At 48.3% G+C, this 18,222-nt stretch overlaps 1 long non-coding RNA gene across 1 annotated transcript; it reads right to left on the reverse strand.

Moving 5' to 3' along the window:
* Positions 1–6,880: 6,880 nt before the first annotated feature.
* Positions 6,881–13,895, reverse strand: LOC122461368. The gene is made up of 2 exons (XR_006283213.1): positions 13,662–13,895; positions 6,881–8,410 (listed from the first exon to the last, which is right to left on the reverse strand). It is a non-coding gene; the product is annotated as an uncharacterized LOC122461368 (long non-coding RNA).
* Positions 13,896–18,222: the final 4,327 nt, after the last annotated feature.

An 18,222-nucleotide genomic window follows, 5' to 3' on the forward strand; every position in this document is an offset into this window, starting at 1 on the left:
AATACCTCATCCCCAGTCCCAGCCAGAGCCCTCATCCCCCTGCACTCCAACCCTCTGCCCCCAGCCCTTAGCCTCTCTAACCCCCCAAGCCCCCCAGCCCCAGACAGAGCCCTCCCCCCTACACCCCTACTCTTGCCCTAAGCCCCTCCCATACCCCAAACCCCTCATCTGCAGCCACACCCCACAGTCCTCACCCCTGTACCCCCTCCCTCTGCACCCCTTCCCATCCCCAAACTCCCTCCAAGAGCCTGCACCCCAATCCTCTGCCCCAGCCTAGGGCCTGCACCCCAGACCTCCTCCCCCACCCAAACTCCCTCCCAGAGCCTTGGGCAGGTGGGGGGCAGAGTTTGCGGGGGGCAGAGTTTGGGCAGGGGTGGGTTCTGGGCACCACCAAAATTTCTACAAATCTGCCACCCCTGGGGGATTGGATGACAGTGGATAGATCACCTGATGTGACGATCACCCTGGTCTGTTCATTCCCTCTGTAGCACCTGGCATGGTCCACTGTTGGAAGACTCAGCATGGCTGCTGTTATGTTCTGTGCCCCTGTTTCCCTTCCCACCCTTTGTCTGTCTTAGGGCCTTATTGAAATTAACTAAAGGCCCCTCCCAGAACCTTTGGGGAGGAGCCACTGGACCTGGGACTCCACTGAAGATGGGGGACAATTACCGAAAAACAGGGCTGGGAGTGGGGGTCATGGGTTAAAAACTAGGGATCCAGAGGGGGACACCAAGCAGAGAACCTAGACAGCGCCCACTGCTCCTCAAAGCGGTCCAGGGAGCCAGCGAACCCCGCCCAGTAGAAATCTGCTCAGATCCATGAGACAAGGGAGGAATGGAAATAGGCCCCACAGTTACAGAGCACTTCCCCTTCCTGGTTTATATAGGGCCACTTGGGCCAGGGCCAGGAGCAGGTTGACTTTGTGGGGCCACAGGCAGGGTGTGCATATATGAAAAGGTGTGGGGAAAAGTGCAGCCAGAACCTCAACAGGAGGTTCTTGAGGAGCCTGAAGAAGGGCTGCAACCTGGTGCGTTCCAGATAGGCATGTGCCAGGGTCTCCCTCACGCCACTAAATGGACAGGCGGTGGGGATGGGGGTGAACCGTGCCAGGTAGGTGCCCATGCTCAAGGCTTCATGAAGGAGCTGCCAACCGATGTCCAGGCAGGCCATGGGACCAGGGTGGACTACAGGCTGGCCCACTGGGATTCCTCACCTTCTGCAGGTGGTAGTAGGTCCCGTCACTTGGTATCGGGGCGGGACACGAGGGTGAGGAAGTGAAATGTGTGCAGCATGAGCGTGTAAAATTGTTCCCGTGGCGTGGTTCGGAAGTAAACTGGCTGCAGAGCGTGCAGCCGGCTCGGACTGTGGAAGGGAGGGGTCCTGCAGGGCGTGTAGGACAGGGCCCTGATGGAAAAAGTCCGGAGGGCCTGGAGTGAGGGGTGGGCAGGGAGCACCGTCTCGCAGGACCTGCTCAAGAAAAACCCAAGAGGTGGGCAATAAAGCTGCCCCCACCTCCTGGAGTACCCACAGTGGGGTCTGAAGGGTGGCAAGCCCCATGCATCGGCTGTGCGCTCGGGGATCCATCCAGTCCTGCTGGTCATAGTCCAGGAGGTCTCCGATTCTGGTGGCTTCTGGTGGTGTCTGTCTTAGAGACTGTCTCTTACTGTGTGTCTGTGCAGTGCTTAGCACCATGGGGCCCTGATCTCAGCTGGAGCTTCAAGGCACCATTCCACTATAAATAATATTTAATTGAGAAGCTTCCTTTATTCACACAGGTCCAAGTTGCAGACTTGGAAATGTAGTAATCTCCTTATAAAAACTCATAAGCTTGCCTTTTCCAAATCTCATTATATTGCCTGTTAGGGTTCAGAGTCTTTCCAACATTCCTCCCCACCCTTCTTAGGTCTCTGAGGACCTACAAGTTCTTTCTGATTTTGTTATCATGGCCTCTATGCCAAATGAGAACTAGCTAGGACTTCTTCTGGAGCCCTGCAACACTGGTCCTCTCCAGTTTGGTGGGCACCAGGGTTCCATGCTGAACACTTTCTGAGAGGCGCTGAGCACCTTCAACCCCACTCACCTCCAGAGCACTCAAACTGACAGACCACAGCAATCCAGAGAAGGCACTGAGATTTTAAATCAAACTCAAGGCTTTGTTGTGGGAGAATCATTGGCCTGGGCCAGTGATGGGGATTTTGATACTTCCCTTGGGGAAGGAAGGTGTCTTTTCCACAGGTCAATACATCTCACTATCAAGAAGCTTTCCCTGATATTCTGCCAAAATTCCTGTATCCTGTTAACTTTAACTTTGCCATAAAATTTATCTTTAGGGCTGAAAGATCCCCTGCTTGGTGTCAAGTTAAGAAAGTCAATCTTTTCTGTCAACTATAATTTCAGGCTATTTGGCTTGTTATTCTGTTTGTTTCTTTGTTACCAGAACGTGTTTAAAAACATTAAAAAAGCAGGTATGAAAAGTTAATATGGTGGAGACTTTTATGCTGAAATATCTTAGAGACAATGTTGTTTTAAAACTTCAAACTTGGCTTGTACGTACTGGATGAGGAATGCTGCTATCATACATTCTATCTACTATGTACAAGTGTGGATTTTTGATTAAGTGCTTATCCTGATAAGCATATAGAAGGGAAAGGGAGTGACATACCTTAGTCTTACAGCAAATTTATAGACCTTGTTACAGGGTTTGGTACTTTTATACTGAGGGAACTCTCAACACCTTCTTCCTGCAGTAAAAATACTCCTGAAAGTTTCAAATCGTGACCCATGTAGCTGATGTAGTAATACAAAGCACTGCATACTAGTGCAAGAAAAATACCTTAAAATGCAATTCTGATCTCAAAAAATGATTCTGTAAGAATAGCAGCTGTTCATTCAAATAGCTCTGCTCCCTGCCTCTATCAGAGCAATAGCTGCCAACTTTAGTAACAGGAAAATGCTTTTTATACTCTGTATTCTTTTTAGCACTACAGAAGGAATTCTCTTCTTTCTCATGCCCCTGAGTTCTGACTGCAGGGCCAAGTTCTGTCCTCACTGCACGTGTGCAACCTCCCTGAAGATACTGGTGCAACTGAGAGTGTAATTAGAAGATTGTACAAGTGTAACTGAGGCATGGGGTGGCCTTGCAGCAGCTTTCCTGCTGAGGATGACAAGCAAACAGGAAAGACCCAAGACGAGTTTGGAAGGCTGCTACTTAAAACACCATCTATTTATTTAATTTAATTTATTTATTTATTTATTTGTAAACTGGGTAAATTTGATCCTGAGGTTGCACGGACACAATAAGCAGGGAGATCTGTTTTGACAGAGTCCCTTTTCAGAGCAGACCTACGCTGTAGTTAGATTTGTAATCCTGAAAAAGTGAAGCAATTAATGTATTGTTCTTGCGGCAGCTAATCCCAGATCTCTTGTATGTGAGTATTCTCTCTTCCTGTATCCAGCAACTGCTGTGTCAATTCTTCCTGGGCCTGGAATGCTCACAGGAGCCCCACCCTCACCCCAGTATAATCCACAAAGAGAGGCAGTGTATGGAGAAGCCAGGTGGGGGAATTTGGATATAGCAATCCTCTGCAGTGGGTCCACGGAGGAGAGCGGAGGGCCTGTTCAGTGGATACATGAAAGTCTGGATCCCCAGGCCAAAACTCATGTCTAGGAGCCAGAGCTAGCCATGCATACTACAGCAGCCTTGAGACTATGGATGCTGCGTATGCCCTGCTTGCAGGCTTGGGAGAAGAAGGATTATGCCCCACTGTAACTACCTATAAAAAGAAAAGGAGTACTTGTGGCACCTTAGAGACTAACCAGTTTATTTGAGCATGAGCTTTCGTGAGCTACAGCTCACTTCATCGGATGCATCCGATGAAGTGAGCTGTAGCTCACGAAAGCTCATGCTCAAATAAACTGGTTAGTCTCTAAGGTGCCACAAGTACTCCTTTTCTTTTTACGAATACAGACTAACACGGCTGTTACTCTGAAACCTGTAACTACCTATGTCGCTGTGGACAGCTTTCTGCAAAGACCAGAATTAATACAGATGCACAGCATAGCTAGGTCCCCTCCCAGCTGCTGTGGAAAACCATAATGTTGCCTATCCTGACCTTAGTACAATTAATATCTCTGTCTTAATGTTACACAAACACAGGGTGATGTCCTCCCTCTGGTCTGTGTGTAGAACTCCCATTATTCTCAGTGAGTGATCGTCTCCCTCGGGCAGAGGGCCAGCACAATGGCTCTGTATTATTTAATCCCTATGAATCTGAGCAGGACACAGGGCTTTCGCTGCCCCTCTGCATGGGGCTGAATTTTAGCTGGGGAGACTTGTGAGCATGGGATCAGGGTGAGGCTATCCCCTGTTGAGTTTTTTTGCATTTAATGCAGCCTTTATAGGTAAGCCTGGGCAACAGGAATCAGCCGCCTTGACAGATCACTTTAAAAAATGCTTTGGTACTAGCAGATACATATTTCATAGCTTGATATTGTAGAGGCTGGTGACTGGTTAGAATCCTTTCAGTACATGCAGCTCTTGCTGTGGGCTCCTGCCTTCAAATGAGTCCGTGGTTGTCATGATTTATTGTATCTGATATAAGAGGAGTACACAGTTTTGCCAAGGAAAGACATTTGGGTGCTATCTGGGGAGATACTGGGAGATTTACTTAGATCGGTGTTTCGTAGAATAGTTTTCTTGTTTCTGAAGTCACCTGTGCTAGAAGGAACAACAGGTATTGCCTTATGAGCAGTCGAGTCATCTGCTGCGAGGCCACAAATGGTTCTGTAAAAGTGCCAGGACTGTGAGGGAGGGTTACAAGTTTAACATGGAAAAACTACCAAGGGACTCGAAAATTCAGAATATCAGTTTTGTTTGAATTTAACAACCCCCCATCTCAATTCCAGCAGAATGGTACAGTCCTGTGAATATCAGAACAGCAGCTAAGGTGGAGATAATAATTAATGTTGTTTATAAATATCCCCCTGTCAAGATGCTCAGGGTGGTTTTACATCAGTATGGAAACCACTTAACATACATTTCCAAGCCTTAGGGGTTACACATTTAAACTACAGATTTAAACATATAAGACCAATAAATCAGGGAGGGTCAGGTAATAAATGTGAGGCAGACATTGATCAAACTTTGGAATAAAGATCATTTAAAGGTATCACTTAACGGGGGGGAGAGATGGCTCACATGTACCATAGGAATGGGCCCTCTGCTCTGCAAATACTGCAGAGTGAGTGGTGGTTGTTTTTGTTCATCTCAGCAGCTTGGGGACACCTCTCTCCAAAACTGAAGGGTTAGGCATTCTACACAAATGAAATAATCTGACTAGCTGAACACTTCTTAGTTCCTTATCTCCCCAGCCTCTTCTGTGTGGAGAGCGGCAAGGTTCCATCCTTTGCCCTCCTCAAACTGGAAAGTCTTACTCAGCCTTGTATGTCTTTCTATTCAGATAACCCCTAACTGTTCAACTCCCTGACCTATCCAGCTTCCCCACACTTAATGCTTCAAGGACTGAAGTCATGCCTCTGGGAACTAGCTGTTCTTTCAGTATCAGATCTATCTCTGACTCCTCCTGACAAACTCCCAAGACTAGAAATGTTTAAGCCATCCTTGATCTTGTACTTTCTTTTCCCTCCCACATTTTCCTGTCTACAAGTCACCACTTGCTATGTGTGCAGCATTGCCACATCTGTTCTGCCTGGGTTTCTATCCTGCTCTCATTGCTATAGTATCTGAGCACCTTCCTGCCATGCATTAAGCGTTTGCCTAGCATCTGCTGTGTGCAGGTCATATTCTCTCTCTCATCCTTTCCCAAGGGGGAAGAATCCTGCGTGGAGTGGAATGTCCTGCTTTGGTAGTGTGCTGTTTTGGGATATTTTTGTTTTTAAATGTACACACGTGTTTGTGGTGGAGAAGGCAGTTTGGAGAAGTGCACCTGGCCCTTCGAGCAGAAGGTGGAGAGATTTGTGATGGTCTTTAGTGCCCGTGGAAGTTTGCTCCACAGTTTAAGAGCAGCCTCTGAGAAATCTGTCATCCACCCAGCTGAGCTTTAACTTTGTGGTAAAAAGTTCCCCTGTGCTGGAGGAGCAGAGTTGTTGACCACAGCCTTCATCCAAGAGCTTCATGCTCTTTTAGATAGTGGCTGGGCTGCAAGTCAATCTTTACCTTATCCATGCACTGTATTCATATGGCTATCAAAAATATTCAGAGTTGTCAATTAGTGTCAAGAAAAAAATTGGAAGGGATATTAAACCACATGCTTTAGGGCTTAAGATAATCGCTAGCTGTTAGAGACCAGGGTGGGAATTAATGGGGGGGTGGAGGGGGAAGGAGATTATCCCACATTTGCCTGTTGCAAGGTTCTTACACCTTTGCGGCATCTGATGATGCCATTGTCAGAGACAAGATATTGGGTTAGATGGACATGGGATTGCTCTAATCTGGCAATTTTTATATTCCTATATCCTGAAATCTTTATTCGTGTCCTTCAAGGCAGCTGGAAAAGGCCTCACAAAAGCAGAAAGACATTCTGTACTATACTTTCTCCTTACTGTTCTGCCCACATTTTTATTACAATGGATATTTACAAGACAACAGCTTCTTGGAGTTTTTCTCTGCAAGCTTTGTGTTTTTAATTACATTAAGAATTCTACTATCTAAAAGATGCTAAAAGGAAAATAATGTAATGATCAGATCCACCATCGGTTTAAAATGTCTAAATGGTCCCTGCCCAGCAGTCTTCAGCTGAAAAGAAAGGGAGCAATAATGTTCCATAAAGAGAGGGAAGAAAAAAAATATACTTGCAAAAAGGGTGGAGGAAGGTGATTCGGAAAGAACTCCCAGCTATACACTACTTTTATTTTTTCCAACTTTTCCACATTTGTGTTTATTAAAAATTGACACTAAACAAAACTTGTACAAAAAATGTCAGGCTGCTTAGAATTTTGTAACCTGTATCTGTGGGGCGAGAGAAGTTATTGGCTAGGTCTCCCTTGTCCTCTGCCACGGCCTCTTCCTGCAACTGCTTCCCTTTTCTTGGATTCGACTTTTGGTTCAACATCCACTAGCAAGGTATCCAGAGGTAGACAGTCTGGCAGAATGAAGTCTCTAATGTTGTTTCCTCAAATACTCAATGTCTCCAACTGTCCAGGCTCTCTGTTCTTCAGTGTCATTTTCACAGCTTTAAGATGCTTATTCATACAGACATCCACTCCTGTGATGGTTCCATTCTTCAGTTCAGTGGTCACAGTCTCAGGATTCAATTTCATTAGAAACCTCATGAGCTTCATGGCGGCAGAGCAGGGGCACCAGGCCAGCCGGCTGGGACCACAGAACGGCAACCCCAGCAGCGGAGAGGGGAAAAAATTGAGCTCAGTGCAGAGGCCTCAGACCAGGCCGCTTGGTAGGCAAGAAACCAAACCTTCACTGAAAATTTAACTCTAATGAAATACTAAGTAATCTTTTAAAAATAATACAGATAAGCTTTGCTGAGTGCATGGCATTTCTGTAGATCATCAGAACGCCCTGGCACTGTCTTAGGAGTCAATTTAGAGCACTCTAAACTGATAAAAGCCTGAAACTGCAAAGAGTGAGTCACAAAGCAAGCTCCAGGCTGCCTCAGCTCTTCCATGATTTTACTACAGGCACTTGAGGGGGAATGATATCCTTCTCTCCCACACATTCCCCTTCCCCCAGGGCTGCTTTCCAGAGAGCCAGGCACAAGGCAGGGCAGTGTAGCTGAGACTACTCCTGGAATACAGTCCTCACCCAAATTTCCCCAAAGTTCAGGGTGTTTAGGTGCCATGTTCAGATCTGACCCGTTTTAGAAAGATCTTTGAGCTGCAAAACCCAGAACGTAGCCTCCCAAGGCTGGCCTAAAAGGGAACCAGAGAAACCCAGTTACTGACTCCAAGGACAAGTTTATCTAGTGTTACAGACTCTGTGCATAGCTCCAACCTGACTCGTTGATCTCCTGTTCATGATGCTCCTCTCTGCCCCTCCCCCATGACTCTCCTTGGGTAAGGAAAGTCTCCCTTCCCACACCTACACGTACACTCTAAGCTGTTTCCTCTCTCCAAGTGTCACCCACAAGCTTTATTTGCCTTGTTCTCTCGCTCATGATGAATTCTCTCTGAAGCATTTTGAGACACTCAGTCTGAAGGATGCTCTATAATGAAGAATGTTGTATTGCACTGCTTTAAAATGCCGACTGCATTGGTCTTTCAAATGGTGTTTAGCGTTGCCAGTTGTGATGCTGTAGATAAAGCTTTGTCAGTGTTCCCATTATGGACTTCAACTGCCAGCTTTTGCCACCAGGTGAAACTTGGCAAACGGCCTCTCGGACGGGAGCGAGTAATTCTTTCAAAAGGTGAAGATACAAAACCCTCCTGAAAATAATTTCTGAAAAAACAAACTGTTAGTGGGATTTGTTGCTTGTATAACCCAGGAACAGGTTTAATTAAACAATAAATCTGAGACGCAATTAGGCAGAAAGTTGTTGAAGCAGAGATGGTGTTTTGAAAGAGCCGATCTATTGCGGTTTAAAAATCCGCTCTGTTGTGTGCGCGCAGCAAGATTCTGCTACAGCGCCTGTGGGCGAGCGGCACACGCACTGCGCCAAGGGGTCGTTCAGAAGCAGCTGCCGACCAGGCAAGAGGGCCTCATGGGTAGCTATGGAATGACGCAGCTCTCCACCGGTGACGCGTCACCGTAGATATGGGGGTGGGCACAGTGTAGAGGGTGATGAGCGAACCCTGGCAGCATAGCCTCAGTCACTTCCTGCACCTCCTTCAGTACAGTGTGGAGCAGCTTCCCTGCTCACAGCCAGCTCATGGCCCCCCAGCCAGCCCCACCTTTGGCCACAGGCTCCCGGTCCCACCCGGCCTTTGGCTGCATGGTCCAAGCCCCCGAGGCTCTATTTCTGGCTCTCTGATGCCCAGCCGAATTAATCTTGTGTGGGCCCTGGCGCCCAGACCGTGGTCCCACCCTGCTGCTCCACCCCAAGGCCCCGCCTGCTGCTCGCACGAGGGGAGGGGGCAGAGTGCAGGAGTGGTGCCCTTCGGAGTGTGGGCCCGGAGCCGTGGCACCATTGTAAACCCGGTACTGCCATGATGGACACTGAACTTGGACCAGGCAGCTGGGCCAAGGTCTCAGGGCTGCAGGGGCACAGCTATAGGTGGTTAAATGTGAAGCCTCCCCCACTCTGTGCTGTGGGACCCTACTAGACTCCCAGCGGTGCCCTGCAGCTGCTTATAAAGCACTTGGAGACCCTCGGAGAGATACCACCAGAGCAGGGCAAGCCACGTGCTGCTCCAGGGAGACACACTCTGAGCCAGCCTCGGAGACCTGCCACGCTGCACTGAGCCCTCCTGGATTTCTGCCAGGCAGAGGGGATGCTTAACTGTTAATAGTGTGTGTGTGGAAGACACCACAATTTATAGGTTCTGATGGGAACCCTGAAGAAATCTGGGGGGACTTCTGACCCTGCACCCCCCCTCCCCCCGCATTGCTTCTGCAACTTTTTAAAAGCAGAATATTTATACCGCAGCCTGGATTGGCTTCAGTCATGTGCATAATAAATGTATTTGGAAACATCCTAATTATGTGTTTACCTGAGAGAGGGAGCCACTAATAGTCACCTTGGCTCACAGACAAACACGTTTGAGAAATCTGCCTGCTTTTGCTTTTACTCAAGAAATGTAATGTGCACGTTTTATGATCTCTTTAAAAAAAAAATCCACAAAACATAAGCTTTTCAAAGGGTGTCAAAGGCTTTTCAATCGTATTTTTCTTCTCACTATAGCTTGGAGTAAACTTTGTCTGAGTTGGACTCTGAGCTCTTCAGTGCAAGGACCTTGCCTTTTGTGTGTCTGGTGGAACAATCTCTGCACTCTAGAAATAACGCTCCCCTGAAAGCCGGATACTATCCCTCTTCCCTGAGCAAGCATCTTTCCCTTCAGCGAGCAGGTGCGTGTTGTGTTGTGATGTTGGATTTGCTCATGAACCTCAGCATGCATAGGGGTGTGTGCGCACGCATTAGGTTCTAGGGTTTCTCCTGAGCGCTGAAAATATGCCCCCGAATTTGCTCTTGTAGCGAGTTCCAGGCTGCACACGCTAGTTTGTTACTGGCACTTTGTTCCTGGGTCTTTGGGTGTGCATACCAGACTTGTTAAAGGACTGCTCATTAGGACTCAGCTATGTAGTCTCAGTTATTTCAGGGTCACTCACGACTGCTGGAGCTAGAGGAGATTTAGTTCTATAATAAACAAACAAAACTAAGCATTGAAGCCTCTGCTAGAAAGAAAAGCAAATACAGAGAATTCCAAGAACTTTGCAAACAGCCATGGGAGGAAAAGTATGGCAAATGTGGGGCTTTGCAACCTTGACAATCTCTTTAAATAATAGTTACCTGATATAGTGGCAGAAGTAAAGTACATTAAAATTTACGGATGACTCCATCCGTAATGCACAGGATTCTGGTTTAGGAAGAGGAAGGATTATACCAGCATGATTTAAGGGTGGCAGTGGCAGCCTGAACTGCCCATTCTTTCATTCTCATTTTAACTTAAACTCTAAACTAATTTAACCAACTCACTCTGGATTTAAAGGAATACTCTTCAACTTGACATTTTCTTTAACACAGCTTCATCATTAATAACTTAGATATTTTTAACTAAATGTTCAAATTGGTTTTGCCTATTAGAAATATTTTTTAAACTAAATAACGAAAAAGGGGTTGTGGTTGCCCTTCCTGGTTGGCAGGGCCTGCCAGCATGGTTATACAACCATTGCATTCGTGCTGGGCTCTGCAGACTGTAAGAGCTGCTGTTCTATGTCTAACAGGGCTCCAATTGCTATGGGTGAAACCCTGTCCCATTGAAGTCAATGGCAAAATTCTTATGGACTTTGGTAGATCCAGGATTTCATAGTCTCTCTTCAGAAGTCTGAATGTCAATAAATTATTGAACTCACTAATTCCATGCCAAAGAAAACCAAACCCACCATTAATGCTACATTCAGGCTGAGTGACTTGAGTACTTTATTTACTTGAAAAGTCAAAATCTCTATGGCATATGCATTATAAAAAATAGACCCTCAACTTCAAAACAACTAAACAAAATTTCCTTCAAACATGGGCTTGTTTTTAGATCTCATTGAGGTCTATGGAGCAAGCTAAGTTTGAACAAAATTTGTTCGGATGTTGTTTTACCATATGATATTTCTGATTAGAAATTACAGGACACATTCTAGTTGGCTTTTTGTACCTAAAGCTAGAATTCAGAATGGATTTACTGACAGGTTCAAAAAAAAAAAAAAAAAATCAGTCCCGTCTGGGATAAGATTTCAGCCCCAAAGGAATTTGCATGTGAACATTATGAGCTATCAGAACGGTGATTACAATCCAATTTCGTTTACATTCTACAGAACGCCTCCAGAAGCGGGGCTTGGAGAAAACCCACCGGATGGTGAGGGAACTGGCAGAACTGTATTAGTAATGCCTTCATGCCACAGATTTCCCCCCACCCCCCTGTGAAAGAAGGCGGCTGGCAGGCCATTTCCCCTAAAGGAGATGGTAGAACCTTGCTGGAGACATTGTCCTGGAGAATATGTTGGAGGGAACAATTTAAGCCGGCTGGGGATCAGCTGATCCCCTAGCAGGTTTCCTTCATCTCTGTTTAATATGCACTCCTGCTTGTTAGCTTGCTCAAAAGATCCTTTGGGGTCTCAACAGGCTCCAACCCCTTTCTGCTGCCTCAGGCTCCCATCAAAGGTGTTTTAATAGGAGACTTTGCAGATCCTGCCTTCTGAAATGCCACTTCACCACTGAGTGGCAGCACTGGATACTGGAATTGTGCTCACTGGCAGGCCATCAGGCAGAGTGCGCTTTCAGGGGACTCATGGCTCAAGGGTTGCTAGTGGAACCTAGAGCATCCAGGGCACTGCTTTCATCCAGCTGAGCGTGGCAGTGGGTGTCAGTGTTTGCCCCTTGGTGGCAGTTTGGTAGAGTTAGTTCTGCTCCCAGAGCGGGGCAGCCACAGAGTGGAAGCCCCAAATGCAGCTGGCACATTCTAGATACAAGGTGGGTGAGGTAATATATCTTATTGGACCAGCTTCTGCGGGTGAGCGAGACAAGCCTACACAGAGTCTTCTTCAGGCCTGGGAAAGGTGCACAGGGCTTGTCTACGCACACAGCACTGCTGTAGCACTTAGTGAAGACGCTCCCTACACCGATGGGAGAGCTTCTCCTGTCTACGTAGGTACTGCACCTCCCTGAGAGACGGTGTTGGTGGGAGAAGGCTTCCTGTCAACATAGCGCTGTCTGCATTGGCGATGAGGGTGGTTTAACTGCATTGCTCGGGGGGTTTCGCACACCTCTGAGCGCTGTAGTTACACTGATGTAAGGCTGTAGTGTAGGCCAAGCCTCAGTGTTGGAGCTAAATACAAGGTGGAACAACTTATTTAGAGCAAGTAGTTAACAGGCATTGTAAGAGCCCATTCAAGGGGAAGTGGCCAGTTAACGCCTCTCCAGTCATAGGACAAAAAGGGCGGGGGGGCGTTAAGGAGTTACACACTAACGAGCCATAAATCTAGCATCTTTACTGAGGCCATGATTTTTAGTGTCTAGCAAAATTATGAATTGAAGCTCCCAGGCTTGTCTTTTGAAAGTGTTGTGCTGGTTTCCTTTGAGGCCCCAAGCAGACTGCAAAGAGCTACAAAAGGATCGTGCAAAACTGGGTGACCAGGCAACAAAATGGCAGATGAAATTCAATGTTGATAAATGCAAAGTAATGAACATCGGAAAACATAATTCCAACTGTACATATAAAATGATGGTCTAAATTAGCTGTTAGCACTAAAGAAAGAGCTTGGAGTCATTGTGGAGAGTTCTCTGAAAACATCCACTCAATGTGCAGCAAAAGTTAAAAAAAGCAAACAATGTTAGGAATCATTAAGAAAGGGATAGATAAGACAGAAGATATCATGTTGCCTCTCTATAAATCCATGGTACGCCCACATCTTGAATACTGCGTGCAGATGTAGTTGCCCCATCTCAAAAAAGATATTAGAATTGGAAAAGGTTCAGAAAAGGGCAACAAAAAATGACTAGGGTTATGGAACGGCTGCCATATGAGGAGAGATTAAGAACACTGGGACTTTTCAGCTTGGAAAAGAGATGACTAAGGGGGGCATGTCATGGGGTAGGTACCCCCTGCCACAGGGTATCAGGTCACGTGTGGTCCAAAAGAAGGGAAAAGGATATACCGCAGCCCATTAGTTCTTATACTAATAACCGTTACTATGGCTGGGATATGGCTGTTACTATGGCCTAGTGGCTGGCATCAATAAGGTGGCCCTTTCAGCCAGGGCAGCATGGCCCAATGGCCAGAGTCAGACAGCCCTTCTGTACAGGGCAGTGTGGCCTAATAGCCAGAGTCAGCCTAGTAGCCCACCTCTGTGAGATTGCCTGGCCTGTTGGCTCACTGGGGGAGTGGGGTGCCACTCAAGGGGTGTGGCACCCCACATAAGGGGACTCAGGCCCTCACTACTCCTCTGAGCCCCAGCCCAGTGCCCTCGCAGTGGTGGGGGTGCTCACCACCAAGTCAACAGGGATCCTCCCAAAACACAATGACTGGTTCCCCCATTCACTCACCATTGAAAAGTTTAAGTCCCCTGGGCTGCTTCTTTCCCTTTCCCCCTCATTGAAGCTCCCTAGTTCCTCTGGGGTCCTCAATGGCCAGGCTGCCATGAGTGCAGCCCCTTCTTGGGGCTCATCAGGCAGCCTGGAGTCTGTCTGGCACTCTGTGAGCCGTGATCCTGCAGTTGGGACCTGTAGCAACTCCCCAGAGAGAGCTCACAGCCTGCATCCTTCCCCTCCAACAACCTGCCCAGACTGAGCTGGGTTGCTACCTTTTATATGCTGCCTCCAGGCTGAGCGTGCCCAGCAGGGTCGGAGGGCGGGGCTTCCTCAGCCTGCAAAGCAGAGTTAAGCCTCTCGGGGCTGGTGCGGGGTGGGTACGCCCCATCACAGGAGGATACGATGGAGGTCTATAAAATCATGACTGGTGTGGAGAAAGGAAACAAGGAAATGTTATTTACTCCTTCTCATAACACAAGAACTAGGGGTCACCAAATGAAATTAATAGGCAGCAGGTTTAAAACAAACAAACAGCAAGTATTTCTTCACACAACACACAGTCAACCTGTGGAACTCCTTGCCAGAGGATGTTGTGAAGGCCAAGACTATAACGTGGTTCAAAAAGCACTAGATAAATTCATGGAGGACAGGTCCATCAATGGCTATTAGCTAGGATGGGCAGGGATGATGTCCCTGGCCTGTGTTTCCAGAAGCTGGGAATGGGCGACAGGGGATGGATCGCTTGATGATTCCCTGTTCTGTTCATTCCCTCTGGGGCACCTGGCATTGGCCACTGTTGGAAGACAGGACACTGGGCTAGATGGACCTTTGGTCTGACCCAGTATGGCCGGTCTTATGTTCTTATGAGGATAAGGACGGATAAATCAGATATAGAGTGATCATTTTGTGAAAAGTGTTCACCCACAGGTGATAGGGGTTTTTTGTCTTCTATAATTTTTCTGTGCGAGTTCATTCGAGACCGTAGTGATTATCTGGTTTCACCCACATAATTGTTACTGGGGCATTTAGTGCACTGGATGTGGTACATCACATGTTGTGATAGGCGTGCGTAAGATCTGTGAATCTCGAAAGGTGTGTTTGGGAGAGGGGTGTTGATCATTGCAGACACATCTCCACTGCTATAGGATTTGCATCTGTTGTTCTGGCAGGGTGTAGTGCCACTTTAAGTTGGTGTGTCGTGGTTTGAGGGGAGCTTGCTTTTGAAGAGATGAGCTTGGCGAGATTGGAGGTTGTTTGAAGGCCAGAAGAGGGGACTCGGGAAAGATTTCTTTCAGGATGGGGTCCCCAAAAAGTTTGGGTTGTAATTGTTTAATGCTATGCCCCATGGATTGCAGTGTGGGTTACTAGGTGACAACGAGGGGTGTGCGGTTGGAAGATTTCTCCCCCTCTCCCTATGGAAGCAGGTTTCGTGGGGTGTCTGGGAGGCCTGTTCCATGATGTGATCTACTTCTCTGGAGGAGTGTCCTTCTTTGGTAAAGGGGATTTTAACTGTGTTTTGGTGGGTATCCTGGGTTTCGTCCTGGGATCATGTTGGGTGGTGTCTTGGCGCCTTGCTGTAGATCAGGTTTCTGGGTTGTAGGATCGGTGACGGTAGGGAGTTTCTTGGCACATTCTAGCAGTATCAGCAGAGAGGACAAGCTGCACATGGCCACAAAGATTGAATCTTCTCTGCCTAGTGGGGTTGGGGCAGTGCGGGGAGCTTTGCACTGCCGCTGCTGCCCACGATAGGCCTGCTCTGGGGAAGGGGGAGGATTCGGTTTTCCAGGGCTGCCAAGCCAGCCCCCATCAGCAGCAATAAATGAACAAATCCTTCCGCTCCCAGCAGCCCCTCTGAGCTCTGGGAACATGGCATTGGCTACATCCTGAATCTGCTGCTGACAAACCAGAACTTTGGAAGGTTTCCCTGACACCTCCCTCTTCCGCCCCCCTCCCCACCCTGCACCCTCTTAGATGCCAGCAAGTTTTGCTAGCCCAGCTGCCCCCATCACAGCTGGCTCACAGGCTCCAGGTTAGCATTCTGTAGGACTGGGCCTTACCCGTCTCACCAAACTTTCTCTAACCTGTTCTCAGTCCCTGCTGAGATGGGGCCTCCCCACCTTCTTACTGTAGGGTTGCCAACTTTCGAATCGCATAAAACCGAACACCCCTGTCCCATCCCTGCCCTGCCCCTTCTCCAAGGCCCCATCCCCGCTTGCTCCATCCCCCACCTCCATCACTTGCTCTCCCCCACCCTCATTCACTGTCACCGGGCTGGGGCAGGGGTTGGGGTAGGGGAGGGGGTTTGTGAATCACATTCACTGAATGGTTGTGTGGTGGGGGGGCTGAGGGCTCTGGCTGGGGGTGCGGGCTCTGGGGTGGGGCCAGGGATGAGGGGTTTGGAGTGAAGGAGGGGGTTGGGGCAGGGGGTTGGGGGGTGTGGGTTCTGGGAGGGAGTTTGGGTGCGGGAGAGGACTTCGGGCTGGGGCAGGGGGTTGGGGTAGGAGAGAGGGTTTAGGGTGCAGGGTCCTGGTGGTGCTTACCGCGGCTCCCGGGAAGTGGCTGCCAGGTCCCTGCAGCCTCTAGAAACACGGGCAGCCAGGGAGGCTCCGCACGCTGCCCCTGCCCCGATGGCTGGCTCCGCAGCGCCTAATGGCCGGGAACCGTGATCAATGGCAGCTGTGGAGGTGGCCAGGAAGGCTCTGTGCGCTGCCCTAGTTCCTGGCCAATGGGAGCTGCGGACCGGGGCAGTGTGCAGAGCCTCGCTGACCACCCATGCATCTCGGGGCTGCAAGGGCCTGGTGGCCACTTCTGGGAGCCGCACGGAGCTAGGGCAGGCAGGGAGCCTGCCTTCGCCCCGGACCCCCACTGTGCCACCGACTAGACTTTTAATGGCCCAGTCGGCACTGCAGACTGGAGCTGCAGGGGTCCCTTTTCAACTGGGTGCTCCGGTCAAAAACCGGACGCCTGGCAACCTTATCTTACTGCCCAATTGCCCTTACTGGAAACAACCAAATATCTAGCCTATGCTTTCCCCATTTTAACTCCAGGCTGTTGCTCTGTGTCCTACTATCTTCTGAGACTGTGAATTAATTCCCTTCCTTCCATTATGTTGTTACCTGGAAGAGATTGTGTCCCCTTGACTCTTCCATTTGCTAAATCGTAAAACTTCAGCTCCTACAGTCTCTGTGCTGTATGCGTCAATCCTGAGTCATTTTTGGAGTTTTCTCTATCTTTCCAAAACTTTTGGGATCTTTCTACCATAAACGCAGAGCAGCATGTACACTCTTCCAACCAACCAAAGCCCTACCAAAACAGAACATCCTGCTGCACTCACAAATCTCCCCCCGAGAGAGAGAACAAACAATGCCTGATGGATGTTAGTCATGTTGCTTAATGCATGGTGGGAAGGCGCTCAGACACTACGGTGAGGAGAACCTGGACAGAACAGAATAAACCAGAAAGGTCCCCCACATTCCAGATGAGGTCATACAAAGGCATGTGAACAAGAGGCTGCTTGGCAGCTCTCCAACACCACTTTCTACAAGCCATTACCCTCTGATCCCACTGAGAGTTACCAAAAGAAACTACAGCATTTGCTCAAGAAACTCCCTGAAAAAGCACAAGAACAAATCCGCACAGACACACCCCTGGAACCCCAACCTGGGATATTCTATCTGCTACCCAAGATCCATAAACCTGGAAATCCTGGACGCCCCATCATCTCAGACATCGGCACCCTGACAGCAGGATTGTCTGGCTACAAAGACTCCCTCCTCAGGCCCTACGCTACCAGCACTCCCAGCTATCTTCGAGACACCACTGACTTCCTGAGGAAACTAAAATACATTGGTGATCTTCCTGATAACACCATCCTGGCCACTATGGATGTAGAAGCCCTCTACACCAACATTCCACACAAAGATGGACTACAAGCCATCAGGAACAGTATCCCCGATAATGTCACGGCAAACCTGGTGGCTGAACTTTGTGACTTTGTCCTCACCCATAACTATTTCACATTTGGGGACAATGTATACCTTCAAATCAGCGGCACTGCTATGGGTACCCGCATGGCCCCACAGGATGCCAACATTTTTATGGCTGACTTAGAACAACGCTTCCTCAGCTCTCATCCCCTAATGCCCCTACTCTATTTGCGCTACATTGATGACATCTTCATCATCTGGACCCATGGAAAAGAAGCCCTTGAGGAATTCCACCTGGATTTCAACAATTTCCACCCCACCATCAACCTGAGCCTGGACCAGTCCGCACAAGAGATCCACTTCCTGGACAGTATGGTGCTAATAAGCGATGGTCACATAAACATCACCCTATACTGGAAACCTACTGACCATTATTCCTACCTTCATGCCTCCAGCTTTCACCCAGACCACACCGCAAGATCCATCATCTACAGCCAAGCTCTACGATACAACTGCATTTGCTCCAACCCCTCAGACAGAGACAAACACCTACAAGATCTCTATCAAGCATTCTTACAACTACAATACCCACCTGCTGAAGTGAAGAAACAGATTGACAGAGCCAGAAGAGTACCCAGAAGTCACCTACT

The sequence above is a fragment of the Chelonia mydas genome, chromosome 8 (genome assembly GCF_015237465.2).
Source record: "Chelonia mydas isolate rCheMyd1 chromosome 8, rCheMyd1.pri.v2, whole genome shotgun sequence".
Classification (NCBI taxonomy): domain Eukaryota; kingdom Metazoa; phylum Chordata; order Testudines; family Cheloniidae; genus Chelonia; species Chelonia mydas.